Here is a 7,686-nt window from a genome sequence, read left to right as displayed (position 1 = left end):
GTTTAAAATGCTCCTCAAAAGACATTTTCTGTTCGAGACATATTAAATAAGCTTTATTTAATAATGCTCAATTTGACTTATCCAATTTAAATATTTGCTCTGATCAGCAGCCATTTGATCCCGGCTACATCTTGGGCAGCAGAATTATTTCTCTGAGTTATTTTTCTTTGGTGCACGGTTGATCCCGGAGGCAGAGTAACTGCTCTCGAGTTCTCTGCATTTCTCTGAGCCGCCGTGTAGGTGGAAAGGAATAGAGCCATAAAAAGCTGGATTGAAGGCTGAGTTTATAATGTTTACTTTGCGTGTCCTCACGTCTGTCTGTCTGAAGACAGAAGATATCATTTAAAAGGCTCCTCCTTGCCTAGATAATTATAAGGATTTTTTTTTTAAGTAGAGCATCAGAATGTAAAGAAATTCCCACCGAGGTGATCTTTTTGAGATGTATTCTGCTATCTGCTTTCCCCCATTCAGGGATTTTTATATACCAAAGGGATGGTCATTCATTTGGAGTCAAGGATTTTAAGACAGTGGAGAGGACAATTGTTTTCATATTTTAATTCAGTATGTCTTTGGGGATATTGCATAGAGGTCTTTTGGTTATTGTTATTACTATTGTTATGATTTTTACAAGCATGGTATTAAAAAAAATAAACCTTTCTTTTTTTTGGGGGGGGGGGTTTATTTTTGCATGCTGCCTTCAAAAATAGCCACCTCGAAGCCCGTAGCTCTGGTACCCCTCTCTAGGTATCGTAAAGCCATTTATAACGATATAAACCTCCGTCAACTTCACTCCCTGATACCAGCCCAGGGCCGGTCGGCCAGTGGCGCGGGTGGGAGTACCTCTGTCCATTATCTGAGCAACCTCAGACTGGGAGGGGGTCTTTCCCGGTGAAAGGAGCATTTATGAGCGCAGGCCAGCCCGGGGTTTATGGACCTGGCTGGGGAGGATGCCACCCCGCACTGCCGGCAGCCTGCGGCCCGCCTGGCCTGAAGTGTTTACCGCTGGGATGATTTACATCACCCAGGTGTGCATTTGGGCAACATCTCAGCTCCAAGCTGACACAGTGATTACCCTGGGTTTGCAAACTTCATCGCTTTTTTGTTGTTGTTGCCTATAACTTTCCGGGGGCAAAAGAGACATTAAAGGGAAAAAAAAAAGTACTGGCCCAAAGTGGTTCGTCTCCTGTGATTTTCACATAGGAGGGCCAAGGAACCTTTTAGCCAAATGCCCCGAGACCTGCCTAAATTGGGGTGGGGCGGGGGGGGGACTTCTCCATCACCGAAATTGCGGCTGTCTTCCGACCGCTCATCAAACTAATGTCTTCTGTCAGTTTCTTCTTCGGCCTTTCGGGAGCTGTGTAGATGCTCCCCCAGGCTTCCCCCACTGCTGTTTCAACAACCTGGTGCTTTCCACCGGGTCCTGCCAAGCAGATTCTTTTTTAATTCGGGGCTCTCAGGTATCCCAGGCACATTTTCGAGAATGGACCTGGGACAGAGGTGTTTGTGCCACGCGGGTCCGCCTCTGCTGGGCGCTGACATTCTGAGAGATCGGCTTTGCAGGAGCTCCTTTCACAATAGAACCACTTGCTGTTATTTTTGCTCACATGTCACTGCAGGTGGTCTTGTCACTGTTTTGTCACTGGGTCTGCTGCTGAGAGTCCCTTATGGCTATGCTGGGGTAGCCTTGTGTCATCTGAACACGGAGTTAAAACATGCTTCCAGAAATCAAAATGGGGTTTTGTTTGTCAAAAAAAAAAACCAAAAACACATCTATTTTCAGTTTTGTTTTATCACAGCCACGCCACCTTATTTAAAGGAGTTTGGACATTTATCACATATCCATTTTTACACTTGTACTAATCTTTTCTCCAACTTCTGACAACTCCGATGAAAAAGAAAATAAATGTATTTTTGCCTTATAGAAATACACACACACACATGCACATTGGGGATGGGCAAGGGGTGGGCAATTTCTCTACAATATGTAGAGAAATTGAGAATGATTCTTTGTTTCATCTTTACAAATCCCTTTTTTTTTTTAACCGAGCTAGAGAATCCTGGGCTGATTTTAAGAGCTCATTTCAATTTAGCTATTTCTCTCCTTGATGAAATGTCTTCAAAGCTCATCATTTTGCCTCCTTACACCATCTGCAGACAGAAAGCGTTTGGTCAAACAGGCAGGTAAACAGTAGGGGTCATCAGATCCAGGTTTAGCAAATGATAGAATTCCTTCTGCTTGGACAACTATGGTTAAGATAGTCCTTTTTAGCCAGTGAGTTGAGCGCTAACAAATTCACTTTAAAAGCATGCAAACCTCCCCTGTTTGAGTTCCTTCCTCCCGGATTATAAATATGTAAACCTCCCCAACATAGAAAAATATCATTGATCTGCCGTACTAAGCAGGGAGATATTTTCACTGGCAGCAATTGTTTAAAATTGTCAGCCCTGGGGCAAGGAAAAAAAATTTCCAGCAATAAAACAAAAACTTTTATTTTCAAACATCAGGGTAAAGCCCTCTCAAGTGATGATGGGTTCTCTGGGAAAATGGTTGCTCTCTGTTCCCACTCACAGCCTCATTTCGAGAAGAATCATGGAAAATACCACGTTAATCAAAAAGAAAAAAGAAAAAAAAAGGGATCCAATATTTAAAAGAACCATATTTTGCCTTTGCTATAGACTTCTTATTTGTGTGCCTTTGTGAATCTCTATTCTGAATCTAAATAAGATGCTTGAACAGAATGTCTATTTGTGGATATAAACACAAGAAAATACGTGGGACCACAGTCTATTTTAAAGTATTGTCTGGTGTTGAATTCTCAAACACAACACAGCACCGTCAGGGCACGGTTTCACTAAACTGCCGACTTCATTTATTTTAACTTCCTCTGGAACTGCCCCAAAAAGCAGGTGACTATTGAAAGATTTTTTTTTTAATTCTAAATAACATGAGGGATAAAAATGAATGTCATGCTATGAGGTCTGAATGTTAAAATGTAAGAGAGTTAGCCAGGGTCTGGTAAATGGCTAAACAGATTAGTAGCCCTACTTTTTAACATATAAACATCTGAAACCCGTTTCCTGTTTAAGAAGGAAAAAAAAAAAGTCTAGGTGGATGACCTCGGGCACTTTTTTTTGATTAACAAATGTGAATTGTACATCATGGTGGAAAAAAAAAATGGCCCACGCTTGGTGGTCTTTCTACAGTCTGTATATGGGAGAGAGAGAAAAAAATACAAAAATAAACGTTACCTTCTCACTTTCAGGGTGGGCAATGCCATTTCTACAGCGGCGTCCAGGGCTCTGGCAAATGTTAAGGCTGTCACCGCGGACAGAATCCCCAGGTCTGTGTGCCTCCACAGAGTCCGGAGTGAGGCAGACATTCCCGGCATTCCTGCTGGCTGCTGCTATCTCCAGGTCCTGGGCTCAGCCCTGCAAACTCGTGTCACCCCGTCCAGCGGCAGAGGACATGGCTAATCGGAACCCATGCCTTCCCCAGCCAGTCCTACTGCATGGGGAAAACCGGGACCAAGTCACTGCCTATCCCCGGAGGACACACAAAGTTGATTCTCAACCTTAAGAATGAAGCACCAGCTGCAATGTGTTCAGCTGAAAAGAGCTTAGCAGGTCTGACACATTCTGACAAGATACATTTTATAGAGTTTGTGCTAAAATTTGATATTGGAAGTTGGGATTCCAATTTTATGTCTCAAATAATAACAATAGCAGCTGGGACCTTTAAAAAATGTGTGTCTTCCTTCTATTTAACAGTTATGTAATAAAAGCTATTTATGTCAAACACCTTATAAGGGAAGGATTTAGCCTGAATGTCAATATAACATATAATGCTTTTTTTTTATATTCAGATAGGAGAAAACATCCATTATCAGGGCTACATACTGTTTTGGGTTTGGGCTGTTAGATATGTGGGGACTTTAAAATTTTAAAGTCAGCATCTCCTTGCTTGAATTTACAAATTCCTTGAGTTGCTTTTTATATATATTATGTCTGTGTAAAAAAATTTTTAAAAAAGCAAAAACAAATGCTGATGCATCATTATTTGTTTTCCCCCACCAGGCTTTCTAATGAAAAGACACAAAAGAGGGGTACAATTTTATGTTGTTTGATTTGAGTTTTATAATTTCCAAGCACACAATAAAAGCACTCACAGGCCTTTACAAATTGATGCTTCTTTTGTTTTCTGAAAGCAATTGTGATTTTGGAGAGTGACTGGCTGGCCAGAACGTTCATTTTTCTGACGAACGAATGGGTCAGCCGCTCAGAAGGAAATGCATTCCCAGTAAAGGAACAGTGGTATCCCAGCTTAACGTTTGCAGCTCGGTTTCCGAGGGGCTTAGCATCGCCTCCAGCTTCCCTAAGCAACATCACACATCGTGCCGATGTTTTCTGAGGAGAGTAATTCTACTGCCAAACACACAAGGGTTCTTGCTGATGTGGACCTCGCGGCCCTGCCAGGCAGGCTTGTTAGAAAACCCCAGCTTCCTTCTTATCTTGTCTGCTCAGACAAAGAGCAGAACCTAACTGAGATGAGAAGAGAACCCCAATTAGCAAAGCCAAGAGATTTCCACCCTTCCCGCACCCCCGTGTGTGGGTTCAGTTCCCCTCTTCGCTTTTCTCTGACTTACCGAGCGGGTGTGACCACGGGTTAATGAGAAAAGACCAGTTAGGTGATGGCAGAATCGGTCATCTGGACTCTCTATCCTCCCACCCTGCCCCCCAACCCCCAATCCATCCCACCCCCCACCCAGCTCCCTCACAGTGGGATGGGGATGCAGAGGCCAAGGGGACAGTCACAAAAACCACTGCCCCTCCGTTGCTATTGGAACCGGCTGACACCAACTTCAACTCAGCTGAATGCAAGCTTAATTTCCTTTGTTCTTAAGTCACAATTTGAATGTAACAGCTCCTGAGCAAACATGATTTTAAAAAATCACTTCTGATTAAGCCTCTCCCTCTTCCTCTTTGTCAGAAAGTTGTTTTAGCCTAAATGGAAGGCAATTTCCTTTTCTTTCACAACAAGAGGGCCACCAAGCTTCACTTTGTTTCTTCCCCTGGTTTTATCACCCAATACCAGCGCTTATAAAGGTGATCCCTCTTCTGGTTGATTGCTATATTTAATATGGTGAATTTTATGTTGATTACATGATTCTCATCAGAGAGGGTCATACCCCAGGCGAGGACTGGGAAGTACATCTGAAGACAGAGTGAATATCTGAAATTAAACTATGCTGGTCCAGAGGTCCGCAGACACTTGATATTTGAGACAGCAGTTTTATCCACGTTGTCTCCCATCTTCTCTCAACGACCCTGACGTTAACGGTCATTGTCCACATTTAACATAAGGAAATGGAGGGAAGGGAAGACCAGCTCAATTTCACAGAGAGAAGATAACAGATGAGGCTCAGCTATACCAAAGAAATGATTAGATTCATAACAGGTAGCCTTCACGGAGGCATTGCCAGGTGCCAGGACCTTGGCACTGTTACATCAGCTTATGTGAAAAGCTAATCTGACCCTCACAACAATCCCCAAGGCAGGCATTCTTATTGCCTTCATTTGATAAATGAGGAAACTGAGGCAAAGAGAGGTCAGTCAATCTCTGAAGACCAGACTGTTGGGAAGTGACAAAGTGATAGGGTCAGGAGCCAAAGCCAGGCTATCTGGCACAGCCCAAATGGTAGCCTCTGTGCTGTGATATCAGGGAGTTCCATTATCAGCAGTTAAAGCCCAGGTCACACTGCCCGGGGCTAAACCCTAGCCTATCACCTGGGCAAGTTACTTCACCATCCTGAGCTTGAGTTTGCTCACCTGTAAAGTGGGGATAGTAATGGTCCTCACCTTGTAGAGTTGTGCCAGGATTGCATAAAATACAGCATAAAGATTGCATGTCATATTGAAAGCATGAGTTCTGAGACCTCAGCCTGCACAGCGCAAAGCCCATTCTCTTCTCACTGAGCAGGTCATAGATGGCAATCCATGTGGAAACTTTGCTCCAGGAATCCATCTGGGAACTTTGGCTACGTTCTCAAACATCAGGATAGTAAAGTTGTTGGGGACATACAGCGTGGTCCCCCAGCAGCAAGGGCTTGGCCAACCTGAACTCAGTCTTCCCCGCAGAAGCCCTGGCTGGCAGCAGATGCCCCTGGGGTGCCCGCAGAGAGGATGGACACTGCTCCCCATGCCCCAGCCCTCGCAGGAAAGAAACATTTGGAGGACCCAGGCCTCACCATGGGAGTCACATGATTTATCATCATATGATTTGTCATCACACGATGGCACAAGAGACCCTGCAGGCCACCCACCAGCCTTTCAGCCACCCTAGCTGCCCCCCGGTTTCTGGTGTATCTGTTTAAACAGCAAACACCTCAGGGAGTCCTCATTGTCCACTCTCTTCAAAGTCCCCAAGCTGCTGGGGGCTTGAGCATCGCATACACCTGGTTCCAATCCTGCTTCGGCCTCCTATGAGCTGTGTTTGCTCAGGCAACTAGCTTGCCCTCTCTGGATCACAGTTTTCCTGTCCATTAAAAGGCAGCGAAGACAGAGTGCTGGTTTGCCATAAATATCAATTCTTGTGTTGCTATTTAACTCAGACTATTGAATGTGTTGAGAGCAATAACTCATTTTTTTTTAAATGGGGTGCAGCCCATCAGAAGGAGGGCTATGAAAAAGTAAAGCACATGCATAGTGACATAGTGTGGTGGTATATACATAGGGAAACCCTGCCATCAGGAAACCGGGTTCGTTTTGCTTTGGTTTGTGGCCACTTCCCCACTGTGTGACCTTGGGCATATTGCCTAACATCTCTGGACCCGTTTCCCCATCTGCAAATGATGATCTGTAGTGTTTTTCTTACTTTCATCCTTTAATTACCAAATAACACCTTCCTCCACCAAAAAAACACCTCAACATAAGCACGCTGCTCTCAGCAGCACAAGGCTTTTCTTAAAGTACCCCCCAAGCACAATAAAAAAGACGGTGATGTTTTGCAAACATAAGAACCTTGAAAGATAGAGTGATGGGATTGTGGGTGATTTTTTTTTCTTTTCTGCCATATACCTTTGATGAATGCCTTTTGTTTTTTCTTCCTGACTTTTTCTATGAATTTCTTTTTCTATACACATAGTTGTGATCATATATGCTCCATGCAGCTCCATGACTCCCTGTACGGGCCCTAAAGTGAGTGAGTCACATTTCTCTCCACTGTTGAGCATTTTCACGTTTATCTTACACGTTGATCTCTCTAACAGAAACATTTTACCCATAAAGTTTTTCACCATATTTTGGTTTATTTCTTGGGGATAAAGTAACAGTAATAATAAAACAGAGTCAAAGGCTATATGATGACCCTTGATATACTTTAATGGTACTTAAGGAGTCCCTCCAAGGAGACATGAAGCACCTACCCCCCCCCCAAGCAGCTCCCCCATGGGTCCAACTCCAGTGGAAATGGCCCCAGGTCTTTGCCTCTGCATTGAAAGAACCTGTATGAACTCAGACTTTAACCAGGAAGTGGACTCCATGGGGAAGACTTTTCTTGTGTTTACTTGTCATGAGTTCTTCAGCGGGGAGAATGGCTTTCTGGATGAGATTAGTATCAAGGGAATTATTTATAGAGACTATAGTGCAAAACATTTCTAATTAAAGATGTATCTAAACAATAGAAAAAAG

The 7,686-nt window shown here is 43.6% G+C and overlaps 1 long non-coding RNA gene across 1 annotated transcript; it reads right to left on the bottom strand.

Moving 5' to 3' along the window:
* Positions 1 to 1,771: 1,771 nt before the first annotated feature.
* On the bottom strand, positions 1,772 to 3,339 carry LOC109378475 (uncharacterized). The gene is made up of 2 exons (XR_002122993.1): positions 3,250 to 3,339; positions 1,772 to 2,148 (listed from the first exon to the last, which is right to left on the bottom strand). It is a non-coding gene; the product is annotated as an uncharacterized LOC109378475 (long non-coding RNA).
* Between the last annotated feature and the right edge of the window lie 4,347 nt (positions 3,340 to 7,686).

This window comes from Hipposideros armiger, unplaced genomic scaffold (genome assembly GCF_001890085.2).
Source record: "Hipposideros armiger isolate ML-2016 unplaced genomic scaffold, ASM189008v1 scaffold_19, whole genome shotgun sequence".
NCBI lineage: Eukaryota > Metazoa > Chordata > Mammalia > Chiroptera > Hipposideridae > Hipposideros > Hipposideros armiger.
The sequence above is the reverse complement of the archived record's forward strand: the minus strand, read 5'-3'. Positions and strand labels throughout refer to the sequence as shown.